This window comes from Apteryx mantelli, chromosome 1 (genome assembly GCF_036417845.1).
Source record: "Apteryx mantelli isolate bAptMan1 chromosome 1, bAptMan1.hap1, whole genome shotgun sequence".
In the NCBI taxonomy this organism is placed as follows: Eukaryota; Metazoa; Chordata; class Aves; order Apterygiformes; family Apterygidae; genus Apteryx; species Apteryx mantelli.
In genome coordinates this window covers 66,596,017-66,617,785 of record NC_089978.1, presented here as the reverse complement: position 1 = coordinate 66,617,785, position 21,769 = coordinate 66,596,017, and positions in this window count along the sequence as shown.

The following is a 21,769-nucleotide window of genomic DNA, read 5'->3' as shown; positions in this document are numbered from 1 at the left end:
TGCCCCTTCTTCCCTACCAGCTGATCTCAGCCTTCAGTTCCAGCATTTTAACCCTTTTCTAGCTGCACTGTCACCTCAACATATTCTCTTTATTAGTGGAATAATTATTGCAACTGCCCTCCTCACAAAGGAAGGCCTACTCCTGCTCTTGTTGAGGTAGGGAAGTGGCTGGAGGTTGAAGATAGTATTAGTAGATGGCAGCATGCAGTCATTGATAGCAGATGCTTGCTAGGAACAGAAAGTATATATATAGGCAGGGTGAGGTATGGACTGTAAGCTAAATGTCTCTAGGTAAAGACCCCCAAATAGTGACCACTGTGGACTTTTGCTCTTTTCTGCAGCTGCCTACTGAATCTTTATTCACAATATGTTGGTTTTTGCTTCTGATTACTTTGTACCCATTAAGTGCTAAAGCTGGAGATGTCACCATTCAGTAGATAACCGTTGTGCAGTCATGGCTATCCAAGCCACTCCAAGGGGAATATGGGCAGCAGGTGGCAATAGCAGAACCTACAGCATGGTTTGATTGCATTCTCTCCATTCAAACAATTGTCAACCTGTACTGGAATCACCATTTTAGGTCAGAAAATATATCCAAGGTTAAAACCTTGGATCAGGTTTAAACATTCACATAGAATGAAGGAATGGAAGATACCAGAATTAATTACTAGCCTTAATTGAAGCTGCCCATAAAGTATGTCTTAAGATTTGATTTTTTTTTTTGTTAGAATGGGAATGTTGAAACACTTTTCCACGGTGAAAAAGATGAAAAAGTGGACAGTCTTAATTTCACTGGATGCTTACCTAGATAAATGGTAGGAGTTGGGACTGAGAGTGGTAATAGAGAGGGCTGTAATAGTGTAGGTGTTAAGATAAAAAAAATAAGGGGCCAATCCTGCAGAGGTTATTACTAAACTAACTGGAAAGAGCATGTTCTATACCAAATGTTATGCCTTTCTTAAGACTGGACAAAAAAGGTTTTTATATGGTGTAAATTTTAGTCTGTTAATTTTGATGTTTCAGTAGGCTGTAGAGGAACTAAAAGAGAATAAGATGACCTGAAGCTATAGTAGTTATTTGTGTCTCTACACTTCTGTGCATTATGATATTCAAGAGAGAGGACAGCAGCAAGCAATTAATGACAAGCAATTACAAAAAGATCAGCATGCTTTGGCTTACCTACAATGTTACTCTACTAATCATGAATGTCACATGGTCTGAAGGAGGGAAAGGAAACTGTGGGTGGGAACAAGTATAACCAGACCAGATTAAATACTTTATGGTAATGTAGTTCCTACAGCTTCTGTAATTCTTCATATTTTTATAAAGGTGGTATAGATACTATCAATCTTAGATATATTTAGTGTAATAACATTTGTTGAGTCCCATGCTTCACTAGATAATTTTTGTTCTGTCCTAAAAGGACAGTAAGTTTTTTGTTTTTTTTTTTTGCTCGGTGTTAATGATGAAAAGAAAGCAGAAACTAAGGAAACAATAAAGAGAATGTTTCTATTTTGTCCTCTTCTTAGAGCAGGCAATAAGAATGATATATGTACTGCAATAAAAGTGAAGGGGTTTTTTGGGGTTCACCCAGCTTCTTCTGACAATTTCCTGATGCCTACAGTGAAGAAATATACACAAACTCGCACACTTCTTAAGCAACCTCCAAAAAGTTAAAACAAATGCACTTTTTTCAATAGGGAGAAATGAGTCTTTAAGAAAGCAAATATTGTGGAGTGACACAGTTTGCTGTAAAGCTGCCTTGCTCTGTCCTTTGATGGTGGAAGATATCATTTGCCAAGTCTACTAATTTACAGAATTTAGAACACTGTTATTATAAAATATTACTCATTTATGCTACTTTTCAATGTTCAATAGCTACATGATGTTTTACTATTATTTCAGCTGTATTCTAGTTGAGCCTGGAGTCTGCCTGGATATTGTCTTACCAATGTACATATGCAAAATGAGAAGCCAGCCCCTTGCTCAAAACATAGCTTTATATACATTTAAGAGAGACACACACACTCAAAATGATGGGCAGATGTGTAAAGTATAAATTGGTTTCACCTTAATTGATGCAATGCGCTTCAGTCCTGGAAACACATATGGATATATTGAACATAACTGCTAGAAGAAGCCTATATGCTGTATCCACAATGGGATTTGAACACAGAAAGGTTCCTTTTTCAGGACCTTGCCTTCCTTTTTTTCTGTAACATGTTGCTAGTCATCTCACAGATCTGACATATCAGCTTTAGTAGTTGTGTCCCCAGGTATGTCTGGAGACTTTGTGGTTGCTTTCCCCATAGCTTTGCATTTGCATTCAGCCTCACCTTGCATTTGCACCTTGCATTTGCAGTCAGCCTCAGACCGCAGTATGCCGTGGGTAATGTCTTTGCCTCTAGTTACTTCTAGTGTTCTCCATAATCTTGTTGGCCAGGGAAAAATGTTGTAAGTCTCTTTTCTCCCTATGAGAGCTGTTCAAATTACATAGTCTCAAGGTCTCATATATGGAAAATACACTGTAGTCCTTAATATACCTGCTTTTCAATATAAAAGTGTTAAAATTTAACACATGTACCTGAGTTTGATTATAGCATCCTGTCCTTAAAAGTCAGCATATATGCATGTAGATTATTTCTTTCTGATGTTGCCACAGCTGTATCAATGCAACAATTTCTTTTTTTAATGCCCAGGCCAGCTCTGCAAGTTTTACTGGTATAATTAATCCCATTGTGGGAGGGGAAGGTCATGTAAAAATAAAAGCCAAAATAGGGTAGGAGTTCTAGGGTGGATGTAACTATGCCGTTATAAAGATGACACATCAGAATGACAATTTTCCTTGCTGTATGGGAATAGCTATCCCAGTATAAAACACCTTTATACAAATATAACTATAGACATAATAAGAAGTAGAGTTAGCAGGGGAATTGTATTACTTTAGTTCTGTCATGATAATTAAAATGCTACATATTTCTGACAGACAAGCCCCAGATAACCTATGGCAATTTTAAATTACTTCATTTGGCCAATGGTATTCCGCAGAGAAGCTCATCCACTCATGTAAGGAAAATAAACAACATTTTCAAAAATACATTTCCATTTTCTGTCCTTTATTATTATTAACACTTTTGTTAACTGTTCATTTACTCCTGTCAATGAAGAGTGTTCTGGTAGCACAGTTGCATGAAGAGTAGTTAATGAATGTATCATATGCAGCAGTAAAGACCAGGACGGACAGGATTTTTCATGGCAATATGGGCAGAGGGAGTGTTGAAAGAAGGTTCCCAAGAACTAGGGCTGCCAAACACCACATGTCAAGAAAGGAAGACCCCTGGCTGGGGAGGAGGGGGGCAGGGAGCCCTTCTACCCTTAAGCCCCATCCCTCCTGTCTGCACTTGAAGCCCCTGCCCCAGAGCCATCACTCCTTACCAACCCACCCTGCTGCGCTGTCCCTCTCCTGCTGTCTTCCAACATCTTTCACCAAAACCAGTCTCATGAATAGGTGAAAATGGGATGAAACTCTTACGGAGCTAAGGGGAGAGGTCTCTACATGCTTGTGCAGTTAGAGGAAACTCTTGCCATCCTGAGTCCATCTAGCTGGTGCTCTCAGCTCAGGAGCCTTCCTTCTCCCTCCATGCCTGCCCACTTGCAGCCCTCCTGCCTTGCCGACCACCCTGCGCCTTCACACCACGCACCAGCCAGTGGCAGAATCCCCCTGCCACACACTGAGGCTGGCCTCGTCTCGCTCTCCCTACGCGAGAACCTCTGCTTCTGCTGCTGGCGGTAAAGCAGACAGCCCACATATAACCAAAATCCAGCCAGAATCCCGATGGCGGAGAAAGAGGAGGTGTGTGTAGTAAAAAACAGGCACCTTAGCAAGGACTAACCACTTTGCTCCAACCCTGGCACTGTGCTGGGGGAAGAGTGGCAAGTGATAGTGGGCTGGCGCATCTTGGGGTGCTGAGGCTAAACCTCAGCCAGGGAAGCAGAACCCAAATGGGTGGGCATACCATAGTTTATCATCTTCAGCCTGCAGTGCCTGCTGCACTCCTGTATCACTAACTCACCTCACACTAACTCCTATCACACTAACTCCACACTCACTTCCTTTTTAGCCCTTCTCACATACCACCGCTCTCCAAATTAGGACACCGAGATGTTGCTCTTACCTTCCCCATTCTTTAATTACACATCCCACTTCCCCAAATGAGAACCCCAGACCTTTGCACCCCCACTGTCCCCTCCTTTTCTCCTGAATACCTCATCGCCTCACTGCAGTGCCTGCTTTATTCCCCATACTGTGTTTTCTCTTGAAAAGTGGATCCCCACTCTATGTTGAAAATGAGGGAACACCTTGCAGTGGAGCAGGCACCACACAGCCAGGATCCAAGCCTCATACGCTTCTCAAGGTTTGTGGTGCATTACCATACAATATAATGTGTGTGCCACAGGTACGCAGTTTCTGCAGGTCACATCAGAGGACCAAAGAAATAGCCTGTAAGCTGCTTGCAGCCCAACTGTCAGCTGGTGAGTTACCTGCTGTAAAAAAGTCTTTTAAGGCACCACCTTCCAAGTGGCCGTGAAGGCTTCCTCCCATTATGTGGAAGCCAGATTATTGCTGAACTTATTTGATCCACTCCTAGGGAGAAATAAAATACACATTTTGCTCAGTAAAAATTCCATCTGGTCTCTGAGATATATTGGTATGGCAAGCTTCCACCTTCCATTGGTGTCACTTGCAGTCCCCATCCAGTCACTTATCAGTTCGTCTGTCACATGAAGCAGAAAGATTTCCCTTGCATAGACAAAAAGTCACCTCCCTGAGGCCTCTAGTAACTGGCCTTGCGTCTATTCTGGCAACTGAAGCGGTACAATTTTTTAAGGTTGTAGCAGCCTAAAAAGTATTTAACAGACTGCCCCTTCTGTTCAGGCATTCAGAACTGTCTCTCACAAAGAAACTGTGTAGTGGGGAGGAGAAGCATTAGAAGGAAAAATTAATCACTCTTGCTTTTTTCTGGGAGAGTTCATTTATAGTGCTTCACAGCAGACAGGAGTTTGCTGGTTAGGAAAATCAGCAAACAAAATACCATTCTTTCGAGACAAAACTTGATGTCTTTTATTTGCAGCTGTGCACACAGTCTTAATCCACCCTGTGTTTATCAGGTTCAAAAGCAGTATTATCAAATTCACTGAGGAAAAAAAAGTGTCACAGGTCTGGGCTTAACTGTGCTTCTGACACCTCTGAGTCAAGTCTGAGACCTTGTTTTCTTTCCTTTCTCAGAGGGGGAACCTACTTCTCTCACTCTTAGGCTGAATTTATTAAAGCTGCTGCCCTGTTGCAAATCATTGTGATTGCACAAGTGACTCAATCACCTTTCAAAAGCACCACATTATTTCAAGACAAAAGCATTACAAAGTAATATTATTACAGTAAATATCTGAGGGAAAAATAACATGTTTATCAGGTTTAACAGATGTTTGAGGTTATTCATTCTTCAGTCGAGTCTGTGTTTCTGCATGTGTTTCCCTGACTCTGTCCAGAGCTGTCTCTGTGCCCTCCTTCCTCTCTGTTTTTGGTCCTGTTGAGCTAGAACCTGCTAGTATAGTAATTTTCTTGAAGGAACAAGGCTTCTCAGACTTGTTTACCAGTTGTAAGATTAATCTTAACTACTCTCCAGTGATTCTAGGATTTCAAAGATGCTAAGGAGGCCTATTGGTACATTAGTCTATGAATGTCTCATGTGTGCAGTGCTGGCTATATAATCATTTTGGGTCATTCTGGGCTTCCAAAGTCTCACATCTATTACAAAAAGGCACTGAGACTATTCAGTGTGAGTAAAAGGACTCAGAATTGGAGGTCAAAGTGTCAAAGGACAAAGATGACCTAATTGTGGAGGTGTCTAAGGACTGTTTCAGACTAGTGGAAAAAGTGGAAATAAAGGAGGTCAAAGAGTTTGAGAAGATGCTTCTGGCTGAGTATTTTTGCCAGGTCATGAGCTGTGAAGGGAAATATGGAGTGTAATTCAGCTCCAGATTGTAGATATCTAAATTTAGCTATTAAATGTAGGTAACCGCCTGTGAACTACATATCTAAACTTCCATTTCAAGCAATGGAGATCAAGTCCTTAAAATTAATGGGGCCTGGAGAGCTACTGAGAGTATCCTAAATTAGGCATCTACCAGGCCAGTCTGTCAAAGACCCGCTCCTGCTGCTCCTAAGGTACTTCTTTAACTTCTGTAAGTCCATTTGGCATGTATCCAGATACCTAGGGTACTGGAGGATATGCTGGATTCCCTGAAGCCAGGCTAGGCACACACATCCCTCCAGTAACTGTGTTGGCAAGAGAAAACTATGCACCTGTTTGCCCACACAGAAACACGCCAGATGGTTGGGACAGCCTAATGTAATGCATCCTTCCGTGCAAGCCTCCTTGAATGTCCCAGAAGGGCATGAGTAAAGAGGGCACAGGGAGCTGCTCACATGCCTGCTTGTCTCACATGGTTGACACAAGAAGGGCATAAACAAGATGCCATCATCAGCTGCTCCAGGGAAGCTCAAGAACTTGATCTGTTCAGAGTCTCTCCGCTGGGCTTACTAACATGGGCACAGTCTTGCTAGCATGACTCTGTGGTTTGGACTGGAGCTGTTGGGCTCAGGGCTGTCTGATAAGACTGTCTAGATATGTTTGCAATAAACATTAATAATCAAAAAGGAGTTGCATGACAACCCTAGTCCTTTGTAGGAATGGAGTATATGTGGAACAGACAGACATAGAGTAGGCTAGAAACAAATTTGTAGCTCCAGCACCAGCATCTATAGCTCATTGTTTACAACAGAAAGGGCTCTTTCCTCAAGTATTTCTCTTTTATCTTACCTTCTACACAGCCTAAGAGGTAAAAAAAAGCCCAGACAAATCCAAAATGACATTGTCACAGCTTCTTTTTATCTCATTCTTTGCAGACTTCACTAACAAGGTTACAAATCTTGGTTATTGCCCAGGGATTACAACAGTTTAACTACCAATGCATTTTCACAGCAGAACATAAGTTGAGCAGCAAACATTTCTGGAAATACAGTATGTTCATGCAGTTCAACATAATATGTGTGAACACATGAATACTTACAGTGGATATTAAGAATAGATACCATCAGCTAACGTAAGAAGATATATATGTGTAGATGATTGACTCACACTTCATGAGAAAGTTCTTGATCCCCTGCTGGTCATTCCACATTCCTGTCACAAGGAATTCCTTGTACAGGGCTGCCTTAAAAGCATCATCAGCTTTGTCTGTGCCACTGTTTCTACACGGTCACGTCCTTTGTTGCTGTTGTTAGGCTTCTGTTTGCAACCGAAGGCTGTTACTTCCATCTGCTCTGGGCAAAAATCTGCCTCTGAAAGACTCTCTTTCTCCTTTGGCATTATGCCACAGAAATGCTTCTCCACAAAAGCAATAGCAGACAGTTCTGGATTTTAGGGACCGCAGGATCACCTTCAGTACATAATGGCACACCTTTGAATTAGCTATTGTTAGGACCCTTCAATGGATGAATTTTCTGGGCCTGGACTTCTGGGCCTCTTACATTCCCCAGACAAACAAAGCAGCTGATACACAACCCAATGTTAATGCAAACATAAAGCAACGTGGTAAGTTGCAGTGCTAAGAATCTTCTTCCTTTTCTCACTCTTCTTTCTCTTTTAAGCAATCAAGCTCAAAAGAAAAGATTCCTGTCGCATAGCCCATATGTATCGCTGTGCTCTACTGCCCACCCAACAAAAGATTTCCTCTCTCCTGTGTCCTTTGTAATCACTGTTGACAGCACTACTTTTCCGTCTGTCAATCAGATTTATAACCTGCACATCCCCTTCAGATTGAAACTTGTCTTAAGTTCCTTGCATTCGAACCACGCTTAAATCTTGCAAGTGATTTTTGCTTACTGTCCTGAGGAAAGGATCCTCCCTATCTACTCACACAGCAAAAAGGTTGTCGATCACAGTCACTGCAATATCTGAAGAGCAGTAAGAAGTGCTGATTTCTGTCTGAATCCTTATCTGTAATTACTGTAATGCTTAGGAGCTCTACTCACTGATCAGAAGCCTATTGCAATAGGCATTGTATAAAGTCTGTAAAAAGGACAGAGCCCCAGAAATATTTACAATCCAAGAAAAAGAGTGAACAATCAGGTGGATACGAACAAGCAGGCATGAAAATGCAGAGAATCGAGAAGTCATTATTGGTCAGCATGGGGGTGACAGTAGTTCCAGCACACCTGCAGCACAACAGTTTCAAGTATTTTGCTGAAAAGCTTTGAAAAGCAAAATGCATTCATTGTATAGACGTTTATGGTGCTCTGCTCCCATATGTGACATGCTGCATGGGAGGGAATACCAAAGGTATGCGTCAGGAAATTTAACAAATTGGTGGCTGGAGTCAACATCTTTATAGAGAATGAGGGACAATAACACAGTGCTGATATGTTAGGAATATCCTTGAAAATGAAGAGAAGGATGTATTTGATGTGAGAGAGAAAAGGCCAGAGAGTAAGTGTGATGTTAAAAGACAAATTGATGGGGGAATTAAGAGAAACTAATGGAGGGCAGGAGCTGTTGCATGTGTTGGTATGGATGCAACCTTTAGCTCAGCAAGTCCCTAAGCTGCTGACTGTGGGAAGAGAGAAAGGGATCCTCATTTTGGGTTTTCTGCCTGTGCTCTGAGCATCACTGGGACTTCACAGCTGATTTCAAGAGGTCTGAGGTAAGGTAATTAAGAAAGACAAGTCTTGTAAGTAGGGTTAGGCAATTAAATTTGTGTTGGAAAAATGTTTTGAAAACTTCAAACTGAAAAGTATTCGTCTATCCATTCCTTATTCTTTTCCCTAAAGAATACCTAAAGACCAAAAGTAGGGCATGGATACAGATGCCATGTTTTTGTTACCAGGACAGACCGAAGAATGAAGCACGTATGCAGGATATGGGATTCAGCCCCCAAAACTGTTATTTGTATTACTTTATAAATTTCTTAGCCATATGCAGCTGGCTAGAGATAACTACAATGCTTGACTAAGATGCTGGTATCCAAGTGAATTCAGTCAGCGCACAGTTCACATTAGAATATTTGGGTGGTACAAGAGCATCTCTTAAACTTGTTGAGTTTTCTCTCAAGCTGCTCAGCACCTTTTGCAGTACAATTCTTCATCCCTGGAACATTTTTCTGCCTTCACAGCCACTCACCTTGCCTTAGTCTTTGTCATCCCTTTCCTCTGCTGATCTGCGAATCATTTGTGTTATTCTTAGTGCATGTTAGAATTGGAATTGCTGAGAAGTGGAAATTTTTACAAGTTTGAAACTTTTCCTGTTTTGAAATAGAATAAAAATGAGAGCTTGGAATCCTTCTACTAAAGGAAATTCTGAAAAAAAAAAAATTCTGTGACCTTTTGTAGATATGTGTTTTCAACTGCAACCTTTTTTCCCCCCTTAATGTAAAGTAAAAGAAGCTTTGAAACCAAACATCACTTTGAGTGTAATTCTTTTCCCTAGCTCTTGTCATTTAAAAGTTAGCCTATTTATATAAAAGTCAATCTACTCATTCAACTCTGAATGAACAAATTCAGGGAGTGGTTCATTTCATCTCAAAACCAGGAGAATAAATCACCTTTTCAAGGTGATTGTCTGCATTGCCTAAAGAATGAGTCCAAGACATCAAGAGTAAGCAACAAACCTAATTTCCAGATGGCTCTGACTTCCATAGGCAAGATGACACCCAGCTGTAGAATGGGATTCATGTGCAGTGATTATTTTGGCATTATCAGAAGGTTTTGTGTTTTTTTTTCCCGCTAAATGGGGCTTGGTTGAAATCAACCCATTTCTTTAAAAAGCCTGCATCTTTTGCCAGGATTTTCTAAAGCTAGGTATTGCAGCAGAAAATTTTGACTCTGGTTTATTTATTCCTTCACTCATATTTTCACTCTTTCCCATGTACCCATTTTCAACTTTAGATAATTCAGCAAAGCAAGTATACACGCATGTTTTCTTTCCAGCACAGGAGCTTACAAAAAGAACACATGACAATATGAACACTTGGTAAATCAAATGACTCCAGTGAAACTGCTTCACTGTAAAAATAAGTATATTGTCTATGTATGTACTTATGTATGTACATATGTACTTATGTTTTCAAAGATCAGTCTGTAAGTCCTTTAAGGTATGGCTCTAATTTTTTCTTGACCTTGCGGACAGAACTGTGGGTCAGGTGCGTTTCAAGGTACATCCTGTATTTCTAGTCAGTGTTTGTCCAGACCAAGGGACCTTTTGGAATACATCACTGTTCTCTCTTTTTTCATGCATCTAGGTCTTCCTCCAGTGGAGACCAGTTTCAGGGAAGGAAAGTGAACACAAACATTTGGCTTTTCTCCCAGCATGCAGTCAAGGTGGAGTCAGAGTGGGTATCTGGATCCAGGTGCTCCTTGATCTATGACATTATATATAAAATATTTATTCTGTAACTTATTATAGCAAATAATCTCTCCTAATATTTGAGAGTGGCTGGATTTTTGGAGCTGTCAGACGTGGTATCTGAATCTGTAAATATCTTACAAAGCAGGTCACAAAATCCAGGAAAGGGAATAAGTTAGTAGTACTGTATTCAAAGGCTTTTAGCAGCCACTTCTGTATCTTTCCTGTATTTTATAATAATCTCTTGAAATTTTACGATGTTCTTTTCATATGTGTTTTTCCCTTTTATATGCTATATTTATATGAGAGACATGAAAATATTTATATGTTTTTATTCATGTGTCCTTGGCATTTAGTACTAATTGTTCTCTTTTAAAATGTCCATTAATAAAGAAAGCATGCACGATAAGGTATAGACATAGTAAACTTCAGAAAAGTTGCTCAGGTTTCTGAGCTCTCAGTTTTAACACTGTCCCTTTAATGTCAGCTGAACACTTAATACTGATGAGAAGACAGCTGGTTGCTCAACATGGATGTACCACATCTGCTGGCTGCTGTATAGGCATGAGACTTGGAACAGCTTCCACTTGCTGTGCACCTGACTTTTTTGAAAATGGTCCAGTTTTTGTATTTATGAACTGATTTGGTGTCTTTATTCATGGTAGAGCATCTCCTCATCCCTTCTTTATGCATTCTTGAATGTGTGCCACACCATCTGAAAGAAAAGATTGAATTTGAAGGAAAACACTTGTGTTTATTTAGCTTTTGCAAGGTTCTTCCAATATTTCTTCCAGTTAAAATAAAGCAAAATGATTTTTGGAGTGCCTGCATGTCTGTGTGACTCTTTGTCTCCCTTGTCACAGGTGACAGAAGTGAGAAAATAAAACCACCAAATGCTCGCAAGCTTGGAGCACTGGGGAAGGGGCTGCTAAATGATATCTGTGTAGGGCTAAAGAGTCTCTGGTCCTGCTGCAGCTGAGCTATGAGGTCTCATTTCTTTAAACAGGAAACAGAGAGAAAGCTTGTGACTATTAAGTGTGCCAGAGAGATAAAGAAAAACGTCAGTGTTGGAATCCACTCACGCTTAAGAACGTTTAAGAGCATCTGGGTCCCTGATTGCGGTTGAGTGAGTATCCAGCTTGGAGAAACCTTTCCTGGGCTGTAACCAGCACTAGGAATGTTAACTATTTTGCTGGAAGCTTTAAGCAGAATACCATAATATGGCTTGACAAGTATTGAACATGCACACATACGAACGGTGGCTTTCTAAATCTGTAAAATACTTTCTTTCAAAACATAACACATGAATGTCATTCCGTGCTGGTATGTCTGTGCTCATACTGTTTGCTAAAGACATCTTTTACATTTAGGGGACAAAAGGGGAGATGGGAAAGGGGAAACTTTATTTGTTATCAACACAAAAGCAAAAGGGGATGTATTCGATTGTTTCTTTCCACTTCACCTTAGTTGCTTTCTCAGAGCATGATCTGCACAGACATGTGTACCTGTATAACTTTCAGTGTGCAAGTGGATTTCTGGAGGGTGTTGATGTGCCCCAAGTTAAGCACATGCTTAAGAATTTACAGACACAAAACTGGGGAACCTGAGTTCTCTAGGGACAGGGACACGTCCTCCTAGGCAGGCAAGTATATACATGGTCTACAGCATGCTCTAATCCAAAAGCCTTGTCACCATGTTTTGTGGCATGTCATTTGAAACTCTCAGTCATGCTTATTAACTGCAGATAGCACCTCATGAAGGCGTTCTGGTTTGAAATTAGTTCCCTGGGCTGAGGGTGGGGTGAACTTGTATCTGCCAGGGCCTTGGTCTTGTCCAGAACCTGTAGGTACTTATTGCTGCATAAATACTTTTTGCCAACTCTTTCAAGATGTGAGAAGATTTTATGTTTATTAAGGAAAGAGGAAAATTGTTATTTAGAATTTCTAAGATTTGTACAAAGTAAAATTCTGTTCTTTCTCGTTTTAGGTTCTGCATTTCAACTCTGAGCTGAAGTATGTTCACTGCATCATTTCTTCCTTTCTTTCCAAGCAAATCTGTGAATTTTGCCAAGAGGTGTTGGTCTTTTTAAGTCTCTGACTCACCTGCACTGGATCAAATAGCTGTGGTGATTTAAGCTATTACCATTTTACAGCTGTGTGCTCTTCACCTCTACCAAACAGAACAGAATTTCTTCTTTTGTCTTGACTACTGTAATCTGTACATTGGGGGAACAAACCCACCTTATCTGCTTTTTAGCTACAATGAGCTCTCAACCAGAGCAGTATAAAAGTATGTATTTGATTATACTGTTACTGTTATATATGTTGGGGGTGGATGGACTAGAAATTTCTTTGGTGACTGTAACTCCTTTGTCAGGTCTCTTCTATACAAATGTCTTCTGGGGGGAATATGGACACACCAATCTCAAATTTGGATTGTAGACAGAATCAGTTTTGAACTTACACTTCTGGGCATGAAAAGGCTACTGTGTATTTGCATGTGCACCTCTCTAAAACATCTTGGTAGCTGCATTTCCTATGAAGGTTGAAAGGTAAGGGTAGAAATCATTTACAATAATTCAGGTGTCTGAAAGTAAAGTATTTGGCCTTATATTATCATTGTAGACTTCTTTTTTAGTCAATGACTACAGAAATGCACTATCAAAGATGATATATATCATCCTAAGATGAGTGCTAACAAAAACACATCTACAAAAGACATTTCCTCTTCTTCCTTCTGCTACATTCAAAGAGAACACAGAATATGAGCTTAGACTTCCATGGACACCGTCAGACTTTTAAAGATTGGTGGCAATAATTCAATTAATTCAACAATTCAGTTAAATTCAATACTGTACTTTGACATCCATCTTTACAGGTAACAAAAATAGAACACAATTATGAAGGCATTAAAATAAGTGACAGAAGAACTGGAGATACACATTTATAGTACCCATCAGGACAGCATGGCACTCATCCAGGAGTGCTAAAGAATGGAACAGCTGATTTGTTAATAAATATCTACAAGTGATCATCTCACATATATTATGCCATGCAGAGATGAAACCCTAACCCTGACTCTAACTTTATCCCTAGAAATACCAGTTAAGTTATACATATTTTATTTTTGTATTATCCTGAAGAACAGAAATATTGCTAACATTGAACTTATGCTAAAAAAAATTTGCAAAGAAATACCAACCAGTGATCTCAGTCTCATTACTGAGAGTAATAATTAGCAAAATCATTATGAACCACAAAGTCCCAAGATGTTCATGATTTAATGGCAAAATAACAGCATTCATGAAGATAAATTCTGACTGGTTTTATGTCTTTTTTTGTGATGATTTAATAAAAGAATGGACAAAGAAATACAGGCAAATTATTTAATGGCTGAAGTTTTACACAACAGACTAGAAAAGAAACTTTAAAACCACAGGATGGGAGGAATTGTTCTATCATTAATCAAAACCTGCAGGAGAAAGGAAGCAGAGGATTATAATATCAGTTTGGAATTAAATTAAATCTGAATTGTTACCGTGATCAGTACAGCAAAAAGTTTCTAGTTCACTATCAGAAAACATAGTAAGAGAGTTAGCCAGTTATGATAAAATGTTTGTATAATTAGTTAGCAAAATGCTACAGATCTGAAAAATTATTTTAAATTGGAAATTAGTGCTTTTTTCCCTAAAACTTCATTTAATCTGTCTATGCTGCAAAATCACCCTACAGTATTATTTTGATCAAGTATCTCATAGAGTGAAGAAGGATCCAGTTTCTTCATTCAAATCCCTGGAATACATCCATTTGTTAAGTTTCAAGTTCTGCATTTCTTTGTGCCTATGGCATAGGATGGGAGTGCAGCTGGTCACAGTTGCTCATGCGTTATACCTCTTGACATATAAGAGCCTGGAAAAAGCTGTGAACATGCCATCATGAGTATGTTGGCTTGAACATTTGGCCAATGACATAGAAAATATAAATCCTAATGCCCAACCCCAGAAGCAAAATGTAGATTCAGAGTGGGGCAGTAGTAGCTGAAAAAGAAAGTAAGCAATAATGTAATACTGTGTCATAACATGGTTAAATTCTTATTTGAGATTTATAACTTTCTCTGGACTATTGCATAGGTTCACCACCAAGTTATTTGTATGCCCTGGTGGTAATAGGAGCCTAGCAGAACTGCGCAGGGGATCTTATTCATGAAACAGTTGTACCGGCCAGGTGGCACTGAGGTTGGCTGGGGACACAGATGCTTCTTTTTTCACTTTCTAGGAAGTGTCTGGATGCAATTAAATAAGCCAGGGAAAAAAAATCTGTTCTTCTTTCCTTGGAAAGCTTAGGTATATGGAATAGATACTTAGGTTTTTCCAGAACACACTCCTAAAATGGTTTGGTGAAGAAGCCTGCGTGACCAGGCAAACTCGGACAACACAGTATTACATTTTTGAAGGGGCAGGGTTTGTGGGGGGAACACTTGCAGTGTGGACACAGCTCAGGGTTGCTATTGCCTTCTGCACCCTGTGAATGTGTCACACAGTGGGGACCACAGCGTCTGTCACCTGTGTCTTTCCACACCCCACTCCTCTCTCTTTCCAAACTGGAGACAGAACTCGGGTGCTGCCCAGAGACAGTCCAGGTGCGGGGGGGCAACCTGTGGTAGAAATATTTAGCTGTCTACAGCGGTTAGCCAAGCATGATAGCAATCCATCTAACTCAGTTTGACAATTTCTTAGCTTCGTTTTGAGTCCTGTTAAAGACAGGATCTTCATCTTATCCATTCTTGCACGCATCTGTTCTTCAACACTTGGGAGCACAGTGGTTTTCTGGACAATATTTTTTTCTGTAGATGAGGAAGAGATGGCTAACCAAATAATCTGTATGAGGACTTCTGGATTTAAACATATTAGCATTCCAGAACAATATTTAGCTTCATTAATACATTTGTAAAAGTATGTGAAAAGTGTGCAGGTTTAATTTATGGAATATGATTGTCATTTTCTTGTTTCTAGTGCCTCTTAGGTTGTCAAATTTTTGAAGATTAGGGCTTCATTATTCTCTTTATTGGAGACATGAACTGAAGGATGAAACAGTGAAAGAATATGAATAATAATAAAGAAGAAAGTCAGTTCTAAGGGTTTGTCCTAGAAGACGTATATTCCCAAAGACTTCATAAAGACTTTGCAACAACCCTTTTATTTTGCCTTCAGCTCAAAATACCAGCTGAATGAATCAAAATTAGGAGTGCTCAGCAGAGCAAGAAAGAATGCACAGGACTGCTCCCACTTAAATTAATAGAGACATTTGGGAACCCTGGCTCAGATGCATGAATGAGTCTGTAACCTGAACTATCGTGAATTTGTTATATATGTAACTTTGGGGGATTTAACAAGCTGTTTGAGAGATAGGAGACTAAAGGTGAAATGAAAAACAAATTTAATATGCTAGTTATAGTATCATTACTTCCTTTTGCCCTCAGAAATTGACATATATGATTTGGCTCAACAGACATAGAACAGTTTTTTTGATCAGGATGAATTACAATGCATTTTGCACTGCTGCATACTCTGTTACTTCTTTAGTGGCTCAGATCGCACAGGGCTGATTAATGTACATGCTTTACATGGGGTCATTTTTTTCCCTTACTGCCACACTTATAATTATGGGAAAAGATAGTATCTATCCTGAAACAGAATTTCCTTGTTAGAGAAAATACCCCTTCATTTTTTTCTGCTGAATTTTTGCTTTGCAGTTTTCAAGAAAAATGACTTTGAAGCTCATAATTTTAACTCTTTAATGAACACAGATATCTCCATCAGTCTAGGAATCAGAGACACCAAAACTAGAAACTCAATAATCAGCAAGTGTTGCTTGTAGAATACTGTCTGCTACAAATCTGGCCCGATGGAAAATATTTTTAACAGAGTCACAGTAACAAGCAATTGAATGCACCAACCACCTCATTGGCCCTACCAAGAATTCAGCAGGCATCTGTCATCCCTAAAACTGAAACCATTTTATTTAGGGATCTACTTTTAGGTATTCAAATAAAAACAGTTACGCCTACCTTTCTTTTGGTGTTTGTGCATTTAAATGGTAAACAAAATTTAAACCAGTGGAAAATTATTGTCTGTGTGACTGCAAAATGACAACTTGAAACAATAACTCTTAGATATTTCCGTGGTACATTGATTCTGAAATCTTGTGGTAATGCAAAACAGTGTAGTGTCAAGTGTTAGCTACTTTGTTACTGAGGTTTCAATGGAAATAGCCCACCTTCATGCTAATAGGAGATACTGTGGTAGATACAGTCAAAGAATACAAAGACGGTGTAGTAAAACAGCTATTGGCAGAATAGAGTTTAAAAAAGTTACAGTGCCAGAATTTCAAGTTATACCTCTTTCTATTAAAAGGAAAAAGGTGAGGCAGTCCACCTCCATTGCTAAAGGCTTTGCCTGCCTCCAGGCTGAAAAAACTTCAATTGTTCCCTATCAATAGGGAAAAAGTAGACTTTTTTTTTTTTTTTTAATTTCCCAGAAGCTCATGCAAAATGTCACTTCACCCAGACTTCAAAGTTGTTTCTTTTCTAACACAGATGTAACTCTACTGGCTTCAAAATGACGCATTTTGCTTTCTGAAGGCTTGACTAACCATTGTCATACACTGGTGTACATGAGTAGTTGTTGCATTGAAACTATTTATGTTGTATTCATATTTACAACACTGCAAATAGTGACAGATTCAGGCTCCTTGAAAGTAAGGCAACCTTTCTGCTAATCACTCTATTACTTTATTTTAATAGCTTACAACAGAATACTGTTTTCCTATTGCCACAAAGTCTTAAATCTGTGTTCAGTGAAGCCTTAAATCTAGCTTTTTTTATTACATCTGAACAATAAATAAAGCAAAGTATCTGATTAAGGATCTTCATTCTCTGGAAGGTTCAGTTATTTTCCCAAATGCTTTGAGAGGTGTCTATATTTAGGTACAGAGACACTTTGCTTTCTTTTAGTTTGCCTGACACAACTTCTGAGTCTACATCTCACCTGGGAGCTTGCTACATTTTATACAGAATTTCCTGCCAGATAGTTTAGTTTCCAATTTCACACAGTAGAGTTTTATATTTAAAAATACATCAACAATCATGAAAGAACAAAAGAGAGAAAAAGAGAAAGAAAGAAAAAGAAAGAGCCAGTAATTCCTTTCCATGAACCTAAAAAACCCCTTCCTCTTACTTGCATTTAGTCAAATTCTGCTCACTTGGTTACCAATAGCAGTCTGAACAAACTCACTTGTAAGGCAAGCAGGAACTGAAGATAGTTTATTTCAGTCTGGAAAGCACTGATTTTTGTTGTCATCTGTATTTTTAATGCAGTCAAAGTAAAAATGACTCTTCTTTTTAACTACCTTATTGACAGACCGGCATCATTGATAAATTGAAAAGAAGTACACTCAGCTCTTGGAAAAGCATATCTAACTCACTGAAGAGTAACGCTTACTGTGCAAGCGCTACTCCCATGCCCAGGGCTGGCAGAAACTGTTCCACAAAGCCCCATAACAGCTGTGGAGAATTTTGTACTTACCATTAGCAAACTAGACCATGGAAATACATTTGCCAGCCCACAGACTATCATAGAGCTTAAATGAAAATGAAAATAAAATCCCCTAAAACTTTCAGCATCACAGTTCAGTATGTCTGCTCAGTCCTACCAGCTGTGTACAGCAATGAAAGGTGAACTCCTCTCCCAAAGCCACATAGTGCCACAAAAACTACCCTAAGGTAGTTACTGTAAGGTGAAAGCCCCTATAATTCCTAAAGTTTAGGTATTACCCATTCACCAGGACATGGCTCTGTATTCATCAGCACACATACTGCCTTGACTGGATTTTCTGCTCTGCTCTGAGCACTTTGCACAACTCAGGCAATAGTAAGGAACTGTAACATGGTTGGAGGTAGCCAACAGAGATTTTGCTTTATACAAGGGGGCTTTTCATCGGCATTAAGCTTGCAGAGCCAATATAGCTGCCATCTGCACTAGTCATGCTACCCTTCTGTGGTTTACCAGTACCAGAAGAAAAGGATACATTGGGAGAATAAGAAATGACAGAGGTCAACTCCCATTTCTCTCTATGCTATCTTACAGGGAACTTCAGAAAACCCCAGGATGCTGGATGTTGGCAGCCTGTACAGAGACCACAAGCACATGCTTGATGCTGTTGATGAGGAACAGTGGATTTTTTCATCTGTGGGTAAGCAGAGGAGAAAAAAACACATCTGGAGTACTGTGTCCAGTTCTGGGCTCCCCAGTACAAGAGGGATGTGGCACTACTGGAGCAAGTCCAGCGAAGGGCTACAAAGATGATTAGGGGACTGGAACATCTCTCTTAGGAGGAAAGGCTGAGAGAGCTGGGCCTGTTTAGCCTGGAGAAGAGAAGGCTGAGAGGAGATCTTATCAGTGTGTACAAGTATCTGAAGGGAGGGTGTCGAGAGGATGGGACCAGACTCTTTTCAGTGGTGCCGAGCGACAGGACGCGAGGCAATGGGCACAAACTGAAACACAGACACTTCCATCTGAACATGAGGAAAAACTTTTTCACTGTGAGGGTGACAGAGCACTGGAACAGGTTACCCAGAGAGGTTGTGGAGTCTCCTTCTCTGGAGATATTCAAAACCTGCCTGGATGCAATCCTGTGCAATGTGCTCTAGGTGACCCTGCTCTGAGCAGGGGGGTTGGACTAGATGATCTCCAGAGGTCCCTTCCAACCTCAACCATTCTGTGATTCTGTGAAAACAAACTCAATAGCAGCCCTGACATAGCAAGGTGATAAGGCACAATCTGAAAAGAATCCAGTATACCCTGCCTTTTGCCAGCAGTTCACAGGAGAGGAATCAATACAAGAACTAAAGTGGGTTTTGTTTCCCTTGCAGCCAAGCCTGGGGGCAGTCAGGGTCAAATTCAGTCACTGGTGTAAACTAAGCAGCCTCAGGGTTCCTCGAAAACTGTGCCAGCTTGCTGAGCTAACCAGAGGTTGCCAGCATGCAATGCCACTAGTGGCATCCTTCAGTAAAGCCCCAGGGACAGTCAGTTATGTTCACCAGGGAGTTCCCTACACTGATACACCTGGGTAGGGTAGAGCTTGATAGCTGTCTGTGATGCAAACCTGAAGAAATCGGCCCACTCTATGGCCAATGCCTGACACATCTTGTTCTAAACAGTCTTCAGCAAGGCACACACTTGAATAGGAGGGGGCAGATGGATACACATCTATGACAATGTAAGCAAGGAATACGGAGTGTGCTTTAAAGGAAGTTATTTGTTTTCATGTCTTTAAGGGATGCTGTCAGTCTTTATGCTCATCAGAAACAAATAACAAACAAGTTTTCCAGGAAAGTGAGTGTGATCTTAACAGCATCTGACTACACATGTGAATATTTTCTGAATACAATTTCTATTGCATTTTATGTAAAGCATCTTTGGGAAGAGTACTCCATGACAAAGAGAACTTTCTGTAAAAGCAGGGCAAAAAATGACTGAAGAACGAAAATCTTCTCATTTCAGTGCCATAAACACTTAGGTAGCTGTTTGCATCCAGGCTGAATCCATAGAGATTTTTCACTCAGTAATCTTCATGGGGTATCCATTGAGAGTATGAGTGAAGAAGGGTCTCCTGTTGATCTACGAATCCCCAGACACTAGCAGTCTCCTTGTGCTGTCATGACAACCATGAGGCTATGGTCACTGGCTCCGGACATTCGTACACACATTTGGGCTGCTGGCAGTTGAATTGGTGACTAATCTTTTACCATCAGCTGACTATTGCCTCCTGCCAATGCTTCTTCCAGTTCAGAGATCATGAGGAGTCATTTCCACCAGGCCGTTCATTTATATCACTGACTTAATGGTAATTTTTCTGACTAATGATACCATATTATTCTGGGAAATTATAATGTATCAAATGGTCATTTTATCAATGGTCTAAAAAAATAGTATATCATCGTTTCTCTCTTTCAATTCAGCAGTGGCCCCTAAACATTTTCTCTCTTAGGTTCATGGTCATTCTTGATTATTACAGTAGTAGTCTATGGCCTGTGACAGAGAACATGAACAGCAATATCCTGAACATGTCAGCATCTCACTTTAGCATGACTGCAATACAAATGATTTTTGGACTCATGCTGTGGCTGTTCAGGGGAAGACACTCTCCATCTCTACCACAGCACCTTCAAAGCTCTTATATGCAGAGCTTTTCCAGAGGGTGAACGACCTGGGTAATCTCTGCTGTTTGAATCATTAGTCATTGTCAAGTATTTCTTGCTATGATAAGCTTTCTGTTTAATTTGCAGACAGGATCATTCATATTCAAGCAGAGCAGTGGTAGCAGAGCTTTTTTTTATCCAAATAGGATAAATGTTAGTCCTTATTTGCTATGGTTTTACTGCAATTTTATGAAGGTGTTGTTCACTGAATTAGAACATGGGAGGGGGATTAAGAGTGCTGTAGTGTCTCTGTTGACACACCCCAATTATGTGTTAAAGGAAAGCCATACAGTTGTGCTGCAACCCCTGCATGTCTCACTGTGGCCTGGACCAGCATGAAACCACATCAGTGCCACGATGCACCAGGCCCAGCAGGCCTGACCCTTCACTCTACTGGTATAAGCTTCTGAACAGCTGGCTGTGGTGCCACACCGCTTTTCAGGGCAGCTCTGTGTCTCCTTCTCCCACAGCAAGGCTGTTGAGAAGGTAATTGGTGAAGCTGACTGTCAGATTCTTCATTTGTCAGCTTCTTTAGAAGATAAGATTGTTAATCCACCAAGGAGGAAATGGTCACTTAATGCAACCATACAATGGTGACGTATTTGGGCTTTCTGGTTAAGTAGTCAGAGAGCAAAGAATAGTGAAGAGATATTTCGAGACAGCCAGTCTCCTGGGCCCTTGGAGTCAAGGGGATTCCGTTGATTCTTTGGAGCTAATTTATTTATTAGGTGCTGGGGAACAGCAATAACCATGTCAGTATTTACCAGAATTTGTCACTGATACCCTTTTTCATGAGATGGTGCTGACAACTGCATAACACAGAGGGAGCCCGCTTTGAAGGTTCAATGGAGCCATGAGGGGCTGAGCCCCTCCATGCAGTGATGGTAGCTCTGCCCAAAATAATGCTACCTTTAACATTGCAATGGACTACTGAAATGTAATGGGGTTACAACTCAAAAAAATGGAAGTAGGTTTTCCCTTGGCAATCACTCTCAATTCATTTCCATGGGAAGTGTATGCTTTGAACCCTGTGTCAGCTGGGTACTGGCCAT